General features: G+C 41.7%; 1 long non-coding RNA gene across 7 annotated transcripts in view; it reads left to right on the top strand.

Moving 5' to 3' along the window:
- Nucleotides 1-13,693, top strand: part of LOC131402196 (uncharacterized) — a 128,407-nt gene extending 114,714 nt beyond the window's left edge. For 5 of the 7 annotated variants that reach the window (XR_009218359.1, XR_009218354.1, XR_009218355.1 and 2 more), the window contains exons 2-4: nt 11,252-11,437; nt 12,867-13,006; nt 13,319-13,693. This is a non-coding gene — a long non-coding RNA (uncharacterized LOC131402196). Of the gene's footprint in view, nt 1-11,081; nt 11,156-11,251; nt 11,438-12,866; nt 13,007-13,318 lie in introns of those variants that run through there. The other 2 variants (XR_009218356.1, XR_009218360.1) reach the window with 2 other exon arrangements.
- Nucleotides 13,694-15,382: the final 1,689 nt, after the last annotated feature.

Raw genomic sequence — 15,382 nt, 5'->3', positions numbered from 1 at the left:
GAGAAAACTCTGATTCAAGGAGATTAAAATGTGATTTAATCTTAAAACAGTAAAAAGGGCATTAGTCATGGGAGACTGGGGATAGGCAGTAAAATTTCACAGAATCCTGAGACTGGAAATGGACCATTCCTTATTTGCATTTTTATATTGTCGTTGCCAAGGGAATTTTGCCACCAAGAACAGAGAGATGGTGGGGAAAGAGGACATAGAGTGATATTGCAGACATGGGAAGGGTTCCATTTTCAGGACACCTTAGAGCAGCCGGGTGTCCATATTCTAGATCATGTAACCACAAAGAATTTCCCCTGGCAGATGCCTTCTGTAGCTCTTCTCTTCCAATTTCCACTCATTGTTCTTGGTGAGAACATCCTAAATGAGAACAGGCTGGGAGAAAGACAGAGCTGCCTGGAGGAAAGCCCATCTTATAAATTGACCCTGCGCGGGAGCTGGCTGGGCAGAGGACAGGAGTTGCACGATGGATACCAGCCCCTCTTCCATCCAGGGACTTTCCTCTATTTCCCAAAGCACTGGCTGTAACACTGAGGTTCGTGGAAGGCTAATGGGATGAGGTGTGAGACTCAGGCATCGATATAGCACTTGATGCAACGTTTTCATGTGTATCAATATGTGCATAACTACGGAGAAGGGTCCTAACGTCTTTATGATCCTTAAGGGAAATTTGACTCACACCAAATTAGGAATCATTGGCAATAATGTGTCATGTGGAAGAAGGATCATCGATCTAGATGAACTTATTCACACACTCAGTGTCCTAGTCAGTATGGGATGCTGTAACAAAAATATCATAGACGGGGTACTTTATTTATTTATATTTTTGCTGAGGAAGATTCACCATGAGCTAACATCCATGCCAGTCTTCCTCTATTTTGTATATGGGTCACCCCCACAGCATGGCTGTTGATGAGTGGTGTATGTCTGTGTCTAGGAACCGAACCCAGGCTACCGGAGAGGAGCTCACTGAACTTAACCACTGGGTGGTGGGGCAGGCCCCTAGAATGGGCACTTTTGGGTTTGTGTGTGTGTGTGTGTGTGTGTGTGTGTGTGTGTGTGAGGAAGATCAGCCCTGAGCTAAGATCTGATACCAATCCTCCTCGTTTTTGCTGAGGAATATTGGCCCTGGGTTAACATCTGTGCCCATCTTCCTCTACTTTTTATATGGGACGCTGCCACAGTATGGCTTGACAAGCAGTGCGTTAGTGTGCACCCGGGATCCGACCCTGCAAACCCTTAGGCCGCCGAAGTGGAGCACACACACTTAGCCACTGCGCCATTGTGCTGTCCTTAGACTGGGCACTTTTAACAACAGAAATGTATTCCTTACAGTTCTCAAGACTGGGATGTTCAAGATCTAGGTTCCAGCTGATTTGTTTTTGGTGAGACCTGTCTTCCTGTTTTGCAGAAAGACAGCTTGTTGCTCTACCCTCATCTGGCAGAGAGAGTTCTGGCCCTCCATCTCCTTATAAGGGCACTAATCCCATCATGGTGGTTTTGCACACATGGCCTCACCTAATCTAATTAACTCCCAAAGGCCCCACTTTCAAATACCATCAAGTCAGGGATTAGGATTTTAACGTATGAAATTGGGCTACATAGACATTCAGTCCATAGCATTCATGAAACCAACAATTAACAAATATTTATAGTAGTCATCCAGCCCCAACTGAAGAATGTTTGGGAGATCACGTGTCAAATGATACAACTTCCTTCCCTTCACAGAGTCTTCTAGTGGAGGCAATAAAATTTAACAGGGAAACAAAGCTTGTGATATTAAAAACTAACATAGATCAATTATGACAGATTATACTTACTATTGTCTTCTGCTAACACAAGTCTGGTTACCACAGTCCAGATTATGCAAATTACCCTGGGTGAGGGTATGTCTGCCAATCTCACCTAAAAAGGCTTTTCCCTTTTTGAAATTTTATTTCATCTAGTCTTGTTTCTTCCACATCCCTTTGGTGTTTTCAAACACACTGTATTTATTAAATCAATGTTTAATTGTTGCTCTGCCTTTACATCTGACTGGAAGTAGAAGTTACTGGACTTTGCTGGATCCAAATTTCATTTCATTTTTCCTCCTCTTTCTACTCAGACTCTCTTCTCTCACTGTTGAAATAGCAAATGCCTTAGGGGAGAAGCTGCATGGAGCTGGTGCTCACAATCTTGTGCTTCCCTCATCTCAGAGATTATAGACCCCCAAGTCCTGCCTGCACGGGATGTTCTCTGACCCTTCCAGCAGCTGTTCTGTGTGCTTTGTCCAGCTTTTATAGCTGCCCAAGAAAGCTACTCAATAAAAGTGGAACCTGCAGTAATTTTATCCTAAAATGTTTTAAATGTTTTAAACCAATGAATATTTGTCATTTTTCAAGGAGTATAATTTTATAAGAAACATTTAAATAGGCATTTTAACAGCAATAATGGCTGTTCTTTGGCCAGAATTCCATGTCACTAATTGTCTGGAATTATAGCTAAGCTTTGATGAACTCTCCTCAGTGCCTTTTAAAATATCACCGTCCCTTACATTTCAATATCTTGTGATGGGTTTGTATCAGTCACCTCCTTTGTACCATTTCAGATCCTCTTGGCTCCTCATACCCTTGAGTCATATGTCATTTAGCAACCAGCTTTGCAAGTATCATATTTGCTTTATGCAAGTGCCTCCTCTCTGCTCCCCACATGTTCTCCCTGTTCCCTCTGCCTCTCCCTCTCGCCCCGGGGTGTCCATGTTGATGCTGAGGTGTGAAAAAACCCCTGATCAAGCCCACACGTGCATGGCCACGTTCCTTGTTGTGTGGATGTGTGTGTGTTCAGCAATTCTGTATGGTCACAGGGTGCATGGCTATTATAGCATCTATGTGAAGGTGTGTTTTGTTGATGTCTGTGTGTGTTTAGAGAGTTCAAGTCACTGTGGGCTCTGAGACAGTGAGTGGTCTGTATGAGTGTGAGTTTGTGTTTATGTTCTGATTATCAGTGTGCACTATCAGGTGCAGTTTACAGTCTGAATGCTGCTGGTCATTTGTAAATAGTGTGTATGTTTGTGTGTGTGTGTTGTCAGCATTTCCAAGTGTTCAGAGGATGTCTGTCATTGTGGGAATGTGTGGAATAAGTATGTTAACTTATTTAACACAAAAAGACAGAGAGCGTGGGTACCAACATTGTTTGCTTGTTTATGTCAACACTCTACACCCCTGAAGAAACACTGAGTCCAGACAGACACAGGCCACATCAGGCCCACAGAGATCATACTCAGCTGTTTCCTCCTCATCACAGAAATACGAATGGGTAGCCATGGACCACTAGATATTCGAGGAATTCCTCTAGAATGAAAGATGGAGCAAGAAACACATACACTGAAGTGAGGGACTAAAGGAGCAGCAAGGAAATCCAGAGATCATAGTGAAACTTCAATTACATCCCTAGTAACATCTTTAAAACAATTAGAGATGGGCCAGACCCATGGCCTAGTGGTTAAATTCAGAGAACTCCACTTCAGCGGCCCAGGTTCAGTTCCTGGCATGGACCTACACCACTCATCAGTTGGCCATTCTGTGGTGGCAACCCACATACAAAATAGAGGAAGGTTGGAACAGAGATTGGCTCAGGGTGAATCTTCCTCAGCAAAAAGAAGAAGATTGGCAACAGATATTAGCTCAGGGTGAATCCTCTTCAGCAAAGAAAAAGAAAAAGAAGATAAAACATCCATTAAGTATATATATATATGTATTGATGTTACCTCACAATATTGAGGTTCTCTTGCTCAATCTACATTAAAAAACGCAATTATTCTGGCATTAGCTTTTGGGGATAGAATTGTAGCTTTATTTTGTGAGATTGATCTGTAAGGAGACGGGGGCACGTGTTTGTCTCCGATCCGTCTCCCTGAGCCAGGGCTTGGGTTACAATTTATGGGATGAAGGGCAGTGTGGTCTGATGTGTGGAGGTAGATGATTGGAAGTAAGGAAAAATGAGGATATTGATGATCTCAAGCAAGCAAAGTCAAGCTTCATGACTCTTCATCAGATGTGTGTTCACAAATTGGCAGTGTTACCATGATCTGAGGATGGAGCTTTTAGCTCGATGTCAAAAAGGTCACTTATCAAGCATGTGCGCAGGCCCGGTTGATGGGTTGGTGGTCTGAACTGGACGAGGGGTGTCAGTTCCTGAAAGAAAATGCGGAACTACTCTGTTGATAAGATGGGGTAAGCTGAACTGGTCCTGGAGGGCACATGGTTGTGTTGGTATATGCATATGCATGAGATTATCAGAATGTGTGTTAAATGTAGAGTATACACAAAGCCAGAATCTAGTTAAAATGATCAGAACAGATTTTAATCAGTAATATACCACTGCAGTAGGGAAGAGGGAACAGGGCTGAACTCAATTTGATTTGTACATAGGTGACTGGGCATTTGAAAGGGAGAATGAGGGAGCAGGCAGAGGGGTGAGCAGGGGCTCAGTAGAGTCAGGGAGGGAAAAGCTACAGAGTGTTGGTCAGTTCAGTGTGATCTGGCCAGTTGTGTTGGCTAGTTGGAAATGATCAAAGTTTAACTTCTCTCCTCTCACAGAGTCTGGGAGACAGAGACCCTGTCCTCCACTCAAGGAATGGCTCTCAGGTCCTTGAGAAATGCAGTTATAGGAGACACATACACAACTCAAAAAGACAGAGGAAAGATTCAGAGTTGTAAGCACTTTTGGGTAAATGTTCTAAGAAACGGATGTCAGGGGCCAATGATCGAGTGTTGGCCAGAACAAACAGTCAAATCTTTTGGCTGCCTTGAGCTTTCTCAGGCAGGCACTGTAAGGGGGCAGGGGTCATCGTAAGGATGTGGATTTGAGCTGTTAGAAACTATGTCAGTGTTTAAGTCTTTAATGTGTGTGTGTGGGGTGAAACCATTTGTGCTGAGAGGCTGTAGTTATTATAGGCCAAGATCAAGGCCTAGTGAAGAAGAGGGCTCAAAGGAGCCTGGCTTGAGTTTGGTCAAGTAAAGGAAACTATATATATGAATAATATATGTATTTTTTTGAATAACATAAATCATTATATTGAATAATATAATACATTGTGTTAAACAATATAAATATATATATAATGAATATATATTGAATGTGTATAAATAAGAATGTGTATATATATTTGAATTTAAAAATATAAATGCATATATGATTTAAAGGAATATACAGACATAATAACAGAAATTTCCAAAATTGATAAAATTCTTCTACTCTAGCTTCAGGCAGCTGAATACATCTCAAGCAGAATTAAAAAAAATAAATCTAGAGTCAGATCCATCCAGGGAAACCAAAGAACACCAAATACAAAAGAAGATATTCAAAGCCCCACAGAGGGACAGAACACTTATGGAGACTTACATTTAGTCCCATGATACGTTTCTTAACAATGGAAGGCAAGAGAGAGTTGGATTAATTCTTCAGGGTACAGAGAGACGATAACTTTCAATGTATACCCAATCAAACCATATCTCAAGAACTGGGGTGAATTAAAGATATTTTTATGCAAACATTTACTAAGAGTATTACCACCAACAAATGCTCATTAAGGAACATCGAAGGAATGTACTTTAAGGGGGCCAGCCACCTGGTGTAGTGGTTTAAGTTCACGACGCACCACTTTGGTTGCCTGGGTTCATGGGTTTGGATCTCAGGTGTGGACCTACAGCACTCGTCAGCCATGCCGTGGTGGTGACCCACATGCAAGATAGAGTAAGATAGGAAAAGATGTTAGCCCGGGGCTAATCTTCCTCAAGGAAAAAAATTAAAAAGTGAAAAAGAATGTACTTTAAGAAGAAATTGATAGAAGAAGAAATGCTAAGATGTAAAAATGGATCGTGAGGATAAAAAAGGGTAAACGTCTGAATAAATCATTGAAAACATGACTTTACCAAACAATAATAATATTGACAGGGTATAACTGATGGAGTTAAAAACTAATGACAAGGGAACTTCTGGTTTAGAGGAGACTAGGACAGGAAAACACTCTTGCTGCAAAACTGGACAAAGCCAGATAAATTATAAATATATTTTTAGAGCATCAGAGAACTTCAGAACCAACCAACTAAAATTCCAGAAAGAAGAAAACTCTTTTATGTGAGCAGGGATTTTTATCTTTCTTTCCCCTGCAGGCATATTCTGATTCTGGGTGCTTGCCGAGGATCTGGCTTGCTCAGTCAGAGCCTCGGCTAGGGAGAAGAGAAACTAGCCAAACTTCTAGTTTGGTGTGGCAGAGGAAACCTGAAGGCTCTCAGACACACAACTTCTCTTCCTCACAGCATCTCCGTTAAGTTTTGGTGCCACACAGGAATTTGGGGTAATAGGCCAAAAGCTTCCACAAAGCAAAGGGAAACCTCCAGAAGTGGTCGAAGTGGCCTAAGTCAAACATACTGCTAGTGTGACCTACTGGGAATTTGCCATATTGTGAACAATGTAAGGTAGGAGGCTGGAGAGCTACACTGAAATGTCTGACAGGCGTAGCTAAGTTTTCTGTGGGCTCCCAAACCTGAGGAGACAGAGATCTACCAGACTTAGTACCAGACCCCTGTGCGGGGAAGGGGAGCACCGCAAACAGGAACAGGGGGAAAGTGGAAGGCCTGGGTTTACTAAAACTGAGACTCAGACCCAAATCAGATCAAGGTCTGATTGGACTCAGGTGCTCCAACTTCACTCTTTTTCTGTATCTGAGGGAAGATAAGGTCATGTGAAACCTCTCGAGTTACCTTACACAGACGTTACAAAGACACCCGTGAGAGGCTGGAGAAGGCAAGCCACAGACTGGGAGAAGACCTTTGCAAATCACATATCTGACAAGACTATAAAGAACTCTCAAAACTCGGCAATAAGAAAATCCAAGTTTAAAATGGTCACAGATTTGGACACTTCACCAAAGAAGATACACAGATGGCAAATAAGCACATGAAAAGATGCTGAAGGTCGTTAATCATGAGAAAAAGGCACATGAAAACCACATTGAGATCCTACTATGTACATATTGGTATGACTAGAATTAAAGAGGTTGACCATACCAAGTGTTAATGAGGATGGAAAGTAACTGGAACACTCCTACATTGCTGGGGGGAACACAAAGTTGTTCAGCCTCTTTGGAAAACAGTTTTAAAGTGGAGTTTGTTATGCTACTGTAACAAATTGGCACAAATTTCATGGCTTAAATCAACTCAGATTTATAGTTTTACAGTTCTGTAGGTTAGCAGTCTGACACGGGTCTCTTTGTTCTATAATCAAGGTGTTGGCAGAGCTAGGTTCTTTTTGGGGGACTTTAAAGCTTAATCCATTTCCTAGCCTTTTCAAGCTTCTAGAGACCACCACATTCCTTACCCTATGGCCCCCCTCTTCCACCCTCAAAACCAAGAACTCGGGATCTCTCTGGCCCTGCTTCCCTTGTTCTATCTTTTTCTCTACTCTACTGCTTCTCTTTCCCTTTTAAGGGCCTTTGAGATGCACTGGACTCACCTGGATAATCCAGGATAATCTCCCTATTTTAAAGTCAGTTGATCAGCAACCTTAATTCTGTCTGCAAATTTAATTCACCTTTGCCAAGTAAACTAATGTATTCCCAGGTTCAGGGATTAGGACATCTTTGTGGGCCATGAATTTGCTACCACAAAGAGTTTTTAAAATAAAGTTAAACATGCACATACCATATGACCCAGCAATTCCACTTCTATGTGCTTACCCAGGAGAAGAAGACAAGATCATACAAAACTTGTTTGTTTTCTCAAATCATAAAGATTTATAGCAGCTTTATTCATAGTCAAAAAAGACAAAACTGAAAATAACTCAAATGTCCTTCAACTGGTGGGTGGATAAACTGTGGTAAATTCATACAATGGATACTACATTCAGCAATAAAACAGAAGGAACTGCTGATACAGTCAACAACATGGATGAACACTCAAATAAATGTATCATGCTAAATGAAAGAGACCAGACTCAAAAGGCCAAATACTGTAGGATTCTATTTATATGATATTACAGAAAAGACAAACCATAGAGAAAGACAACAGATCATTAGCCACCAGTGGTTAAGGTTAGGGGAAGGGTTGTCTACAAAAGAGCAGCTCAAGGGAGTTCTGGGTGCTGGAACTGTTCTGTATCTCAATTTTGGGAGTTGCACAGCTCTATGCGTTTGTCAAAAGAGGAAAACAAATACTTCATTTCTCACCCATCAGATTGGCAAAAATTAAAATATCTGACAATGCCAATCTGACAATTCCCAGGGCAAGGATGACTCAAACACTGTTGGAGGGAATGGAAATTGTTAAAACTTCAGAGGATGATTTGGCTGCAGCTCGTCAAGATGCAGATGCACATCAGCCTCTGGCCCAACAATCCAATCACAGGCAGGTGTCCATTCTAGGGAGTTCACACGTGTGCTCGAGGAGACACACACAAGGATAGTCATTAAACATGGCAGGGGAGGGGCCGGCCCGGTGGCGCAAGAGGTAAGTGCGCACGCTCCGCTGCGGCGGCCCGGGGTTTGCTGGTTCGGATCCCGGCGCGCACCGACGCACTGCTTGGCAAGCCATGCTGTGGCGGCGTCCCATATAGAGTGGAGGAAGATGGGCACGGATGTTAGCCCTAGGGCCGTCTTCCTCAGCAAAAAAAAAAAAAAAAGAGGAGGATTGGCGGATGTTAGCACAGGGCTGATCTCCTCACAAAACAAAAAAACATGGTAGGGGAATAAATTAATTGTGGTTAGAAGTTATTTAAAAAAGAAAGGAAAGAAATGCATATGGGAAATAATCAACGCTGCTGGCTACTTATATGATATGAGAAGATAACTCATTGGTTTGTTTACTTAATAGTACGTAGCACAGAAAGCACTGTACTAGGAATCTGGAGACAAGCATCTGAGCATTTAGTTCCAACTCTGCCACTAAAGTAGCAGTCTGACTGTGGACGACAACTCAAGAAACCTCACTTTCCATTTCCTGGAAATTGAAGAGGTTAGGCTCCAAACCACTAAAATTATTTCCAACTCAACAGTTCAATGATTCAATAAGTCAACAATCAAAAATTATATTCCAAAGTACCTATGTTGAGAAACTGTTTTTCCCAGACACCCTGAAATCAGAAAGTATCAGAGAAATGAGACATCTTAATATATTGATACATAAAATGTTCCAATTGTCTTGGAATGTCTATGACCAGGTTTTTAATCAAGATCATAATTCAGAAAGAGTGTAAAAGCAACTAAACCTGCCATATCGACTTGGGTCACCCTCAGGTAAAATTTATATATCCTTTCCCATATTAACATTCCGAAAGAAGTTCCCCATACCAATGAGTCTATCTTGTCAAGGTCAGGTCTGTCTAGCCAAAAGTCATTCAGGTGTATGGTAAGATATACTTGATTATTTAACAAAGATAAATTGATGAATGGCTTTTCGTATTTTTGCCTGTTTCATCTATAAAGAGCTTACATTATAATTTAACAGCTTCAGCATGCTACAATAATTTAAAGAGCCTTTTAAAACTTGTAACATGCCATGCCCAACAGGATCTAGTAAAAAAATCAGTAGTTTAGAATCCAAAAAAGCTCATTTAAAAGTTTCATTACCGCCAATACTTACACTTCAAAGACACCAATAACCAACATGTCATTTCTTCCTACTGCAGAATTTAATAGATTATTAACTTCTGGTATCATCCAAAAGCATAATTAGAATGCTATCATTAAAATGTATTTTTAATAAGAAAAATTAAAACTAATGATTAAACTATTAAACTAAATGATTAACTAAATATGAAAACTAATGACAACTAACGATCTGTTGTCTTTCCCTATGGTTTATCTTTTCTAGAATATTACATAAATGAAATCCTACCATATTTGACCTTTTCCCTTGTCAGTCAAATCAAAATTTAAAACTTCTTGTTCTATGGGTTTTCCAAATCTAAATTCTTACAATTCTAAATGAGTATGGAGACAAAACAGACACTACATACAACTTCCAAAATCCTCCTCTTTATCAGATTTTAATTTTATCACCAACTGCCAAGAAAATCTTTTCAACTGAAACCAAAATTCCATACACATTACGTCAATCATCAATTGATCAGTCATCAGTCTAAGTTAACAGAAGGTGAGTTAGTATTAGGAAGCTACACAATTTGCACCAAAGATTGTTTAAAGCTCCTTTCATTAAATGCAGTTTACAACAATTCACAGGCTTCAAAGTTCACCTTGCCAATATAGAGTCAATTATCAGAAACCAGGAATGCGATCAGGCTTTTCTATAAAGGTGGTCCCAAGGATGTAGAAACCGTTCATTTGTTTAATGAAGGCAATGAGGAGCCCAATAGCCTGAGCAGAGTCAGGCAGAGGAGCGCTGACCACAGGCCCTCTTCCGAAGGAAAGCTTTCACCCAGACATGTCGCGACCTGGCCTAGACGGGGTCCCAGGGGGCGCGAACTCAAGGCCAGGCACACAGGGCAGGCGACTCCCTGCCGCACCCTGCACCTCGGATGGGTGGGCAGGAGGCCCCGCCAAGGTGAGGCCCCGCTGAGGTGGGGCCCCGCCAAGGCACAGGGACAGGCTGGCCAAGCGGCCCTTTTCTGCTCCTCCAAGGGACAGAGGTTGGGCTCCCCCGCCTGGTGCAGCCCGCCAGCAGCCCCAGCGCCCGACCCCATCTGCCGCCCCGGACACCACGCTCCCGCCATATGCGGCGGAGATCTCCACGCCGAGCACGCTGCCCACCGCCTACCTCAGCGCCGCTCCTGCCCAGTGCTCCTCCACACTGCAGAAAGGAGAGTTCCCCGCGCTGAAAATCCTGGAGGAAGGATCCAGAAACTGCCCGAGCCCCCCCACACAAACTCCAGTGGCCACCACTTCCGCATCAGGGACTCCGCCCCCAGTGCATGCGACCTGGGGCTCTCCAGCTCGGCGGCCCCTCTGCCACTCTGAGCACCAGTCCTGCGCTTGCGCGGGACCCTTTGGATACAGTGGGAACCCTTGTGGGGGCACTGGGAGGGGTGTCGGGGATTGGGGACCGAGGTGTCCATGAGAGGGAGAGCAGGAGCAGGCTGACGCTGTGCAGCCCTTGACTATGCTCTCGCTGGATGACCTTCAGCTCCTGGAGAAGTTCTGCCTTCCCTTGAGGTGGCTTCTCCTGTCCTGAGAAGCCCATTACACGATCTAGCATCTGTTTATAAAAGAACGATGACATCCTTAACACCCAGTGTGTTGTGTCTCCAGAAGAATTCTCTGCTTCCCCAGAAGATGAGACAGGGAGCAGCTGGGACTGGGTTCTGACCAAGGAAGGAAGGATGCTGAGGGCCCAGCTGACTCCCCTCCACTGGCTCCTTCCCCTGATCCGTGGCCCTGATGGGGCAACAGCGCTGGGGACTCCTGCAGGTGACAACTCTCAAGTGTTTGCCCACGGTATTACATTTCTTATGGTTTAGTGGTTAAAACGGGGGGCTAGCTGTCAGTTTTTCAGACAATTTCATTTGCAGAAATGTCTTTGGACAAAGAAGTTTGTTTTCTTCATCTCTGATTTTTAAAATCAATAACAATAATTAAAATACTTATTTTCTTAATCTCATTGGCATGCAAAAACAAAAAAAGTCACTTGGATTTCACCAAATTGGTCTCATTTACATTAAAACTTTGGAAGTATTGCTGATTGAGTTAAAGAAAGCATTTGGGATGAACAATTACCTTCAGCTAGTATGTTCCCAGATAAATGTACAAACAGAGTTATGAACCGTTTTGAGGGGTCTGGCAAATCCAGTTTGAGTTTTACAATGGATTGTCCAGAGTACAGATTAAATTAGTAATTTTCTGAGGAGTTTTTGAGTAAATTTTCATATAGCCTTCATCAAATAGTTCTGGTGATTTAAATGAAGATTGAGCTAAAGATAAAAGTTTTCAAGAGACTAAGAAATATTAGGTAAATGTACTTAAAAAAGGGTGCAATTAAAGTAAATCTGACATTATCCTCTTTAAAACAGATTCAGAGTAACATTATTGTCAAGGTATAAGAAAGAATAGAAATGTTTTATAAAAACAATTCTTCACTTCTAAAGGACCTAACGTGACATTCTAGAAGTCTACATAGTCTTTCACTCATCTAGATTTAAATTGCTCAATTAATACGTTAAAGACTAATGAATCTGAGGGCAAAATATTCAAGATCATTGTTTGTTTTTCATTGTTGCAAAGTAGATGCGTATGAACTGTGGCTGAAATTCATGGACTTGAAGAAGAAAAATATATAGAACTTATTTATCACTCTCACAGTGTGTCCTGACTTAATCCTACACATGTCCCAAGAATAAAGCCTCAAGGAATTCCATTATGTTATTATAAATAACATCTTTCATTCACCATGAATATTCTCTAATTAATTCTCTAGCTAGTAATTATGTTCCTGATGCAAATAGGCAAGTAAAAGAATCCATGCCTGATTAAATTGGGCTCATAACATGTATACATGGGAGACACATGAGAAATGGAGTCTCTCAAAAGAATGGCAGAGATGCTCCTCTTAAATACTATCTTCAGATAAGACAAAGGAGGAAGTTGGGGGTGGAGTTTGGGATGTGAGAATGACAGAAGACAATTCTCATGGAGAGGGACATGTAAATGTTTGTCTGAACCAACTCCCCTGCACTGGGCTCTGGTCCTGAAGGGACAACAAGGAGGTGACCAGGAACAGGCCTCCCAGTGGTGGTGTCTTCCCAGGGTTGGCATGTGGATGCTGGGGGAAGGGGGATGGTGTGTGACATGGCACCAGTGGTGGAGTCAGCAATGCAGAGGTCAGGGATCTCTCTCGCTCTCTCACTCTCTCTCTGTCTCTCTCTCTCAGGGACCTGAGAAGAGGAACTTGGCACAGCCTGCGCCCCTCGCATACCTCTCTCATGGGCCCTTCTTTCTCTGGCCGCTATGGGAGCCCTGCGGCCTTGGGTTTAACCCATGAGGCCAAGGGCACATGCACAGCCACCAGGGGTAGGGGGGGCCTTGGGAGTCCTCAGTGAAGGCCCCACCTGCCCGCGAGGATTTGACACTGTGACACCACCTGAAAATAAAACAAACACATATAAGCATATGTAGTTTTAAAAGGAAAAGCACACAACTAAAAGAATTGATATCATTAAATACGCTATTCTATTTGTTTATGTGTCAAATTACTGATAGGAAATAGCCCGGTGTAGTGATAGTAGAATTGATCAATTTCATAGAAAATTCTTTTAACGGTTGTTCATATCTTGTGTTTTACATCATTGATTAGGGTAATATTTTCATCTTTTCCTTTCCTAGTGTCTCCATCAATCAGCGTTGAAGTGGAACTGAGTACATGCTTTTCAGAAGCAACATCATTCTCTACTCAGCCAGAGCATTGGGCCTGACAATAGCTGGATCCAGCAGAAAACTGGACACTCTAGGAGATGTCACGTGGAGTTGTGCCTGGCTGGACTAATAGTCACGTGGATATGATTTTTAAAAAAATCTCTCAGAGCTTTCCTAAAATCAAATAATATTCTTCAGTTGCTTTAGTAGACGAGACATTAGTTAGTGTCTTTTTAATTTCCACAGAAGCTTTTTTTATGTTACTAAAGAAACTAAACATTATGTCTTTTTTCTTGTTACCAAAATGGACTTCGTATTAAAAACAAGAAACCTACAAGAAAGGAAACACTCATATGGAATAGAAATTGTGTGTCGCAGCTTTTAATTTATTATAAAATCATGTTTCATTTATTTACAATTTCTCTCAACTGTGCTTTTGAAAATAACTTAGTATTAGAAATTACCAGTAAGAAGAGGGTGTGCTCCCTTGAGTGTGGTCCAGTAGAAGTCAGGTGACTCAGACCTGAGTTCTAGACCCAGGTCTGTTTCTGGTTAGTGTGTGACAACGTACTTAGGCTCCCTGGAATGTAGTATTCCTTTCTGTAAAATTAAAGAAAACCTGGAGAAAAGTATTCTGTACTATCAACAAGCACAAAACATGTACAACATTGCCCTATAATTAAGAGTCCAGCTGTAATAGTCAAGACATATTCGTGTGTGTAAAATTATAATGATTTTCTTATTTTATCCAGCTGTGAACCATGTTAAATTATATAGTAATAAGCAAAAAACCTGAAGAACTAGGTGATTTAAAACACCTGTTGTTACAGCTAGGCCATTCAAGGGTGAAATTAATTACACACTTCTCCTTTCCTTGTAGCCAGTGAAGTGTCTGGAAGACAGAAAACACGTAAAATTAATTGAGAGTTAACAGTATTTGGAGGCAGTTGAGGTTAAGCACTCAACAATGATGTCCCTTACTTCAGGAGCAATTGACTCTTTGTCATAAGTTTACTTTATACACGGGTTCTATTCTTAGATTATTTCTGTATGTTTCTTAGAAGAGAGACAGGGAAGGAGAATTAACTCAATCTACTGTGCGCCAGTTCCTTTACTGTATTCCCTTATGCGATTCTTACAATAATCCTTTAAAGTAACTGTTATAATTCATATTTAACTGATAAAGAAAACCATGTTTACAAAATTAATCAAGGGTAAGAGGGAAGATCTGAACATCAGTCCGTTGGGCTTATGCCTCATATTCTCTCCATTGTGATAAAAATGGTGCTTCAACATGGGTACTCACCATCTGACTATTTAATATCGGCTCCTGCCAACAGCATTGGATGAGATGAGATGAGAAGTTTGTTTCCAAAGTTATTCTATTATATTTAAACTCTACTATGTATGAGTAGGATGTCAAGACATGTTTTAGAGGCATAGAGAGCAACTGATTAGTTCACCTACACATTTTTCAGGTTTGCTATAACTTTCGTGTGCCATATTGTGTCACCTTTACCAAGTTTAGTGTTTCACTGTTCTGTTTTATAAAACTCAGAATTTCACTTTTCATGTAAAGCACTTTGCTGCTCTCTTAGTCACTAGATGGCAGTTCTGTATCTCTGTAAATTACCACTGCAGCAGGAAATGAGAGATCTTAAGCCAGTTTGCTCTGTACAAATGATGGACATAGGAGGACTTCTGGTCCATCAAGACTGCCTGTGTTATTCCGTGGCCGTAACGGGGATGTCCAGGATTGCTTAGTCAGAGGCACAAAACAGAGTCAGAAAGCATCCTCTAAGTTCTTCTTCAGGTGTGAGTTCAGGCACCTGTCTTCTCACCTGAGCACATTGGAGTTTATTGAATGTGTTCAGACTCTTACTCTCTCCCTGTAGTTAATAAGTCTGGGAGCTCCATACCCCTAGAAACAACACATGACACATAAAGCCTTTTCTCAACTAAACGGAGTTGAGGGCTATGGTGTTGCTCGAGAGACTGATGCTTGAAGAAAATGCAGCTGGTGCTCAGGCGGAA

This window comes from Diceros bicornis (assembly GCF_020826845.1).
Source record: "Diceros bicornis minor isolate mBicDic1 chromosome 30 unlocalized genomic scaffold, mDicBic1.mat.cur SUPER_30_unloc_6, whole genome shotgun sequence".
Classification (NCBI taxonomy): domain Eukaryota; kingdom Metazoa; phylum Chordata; class Mammalia; order Perissodactyla; family Rhinocerotidae; genus Diceros; species Diceros bicornis.
The sequence above is the reverse complement of the archived record's forward strand: the minus strand, read 5'-3'. Positions and strand labels throughout refer to the sequence as shown.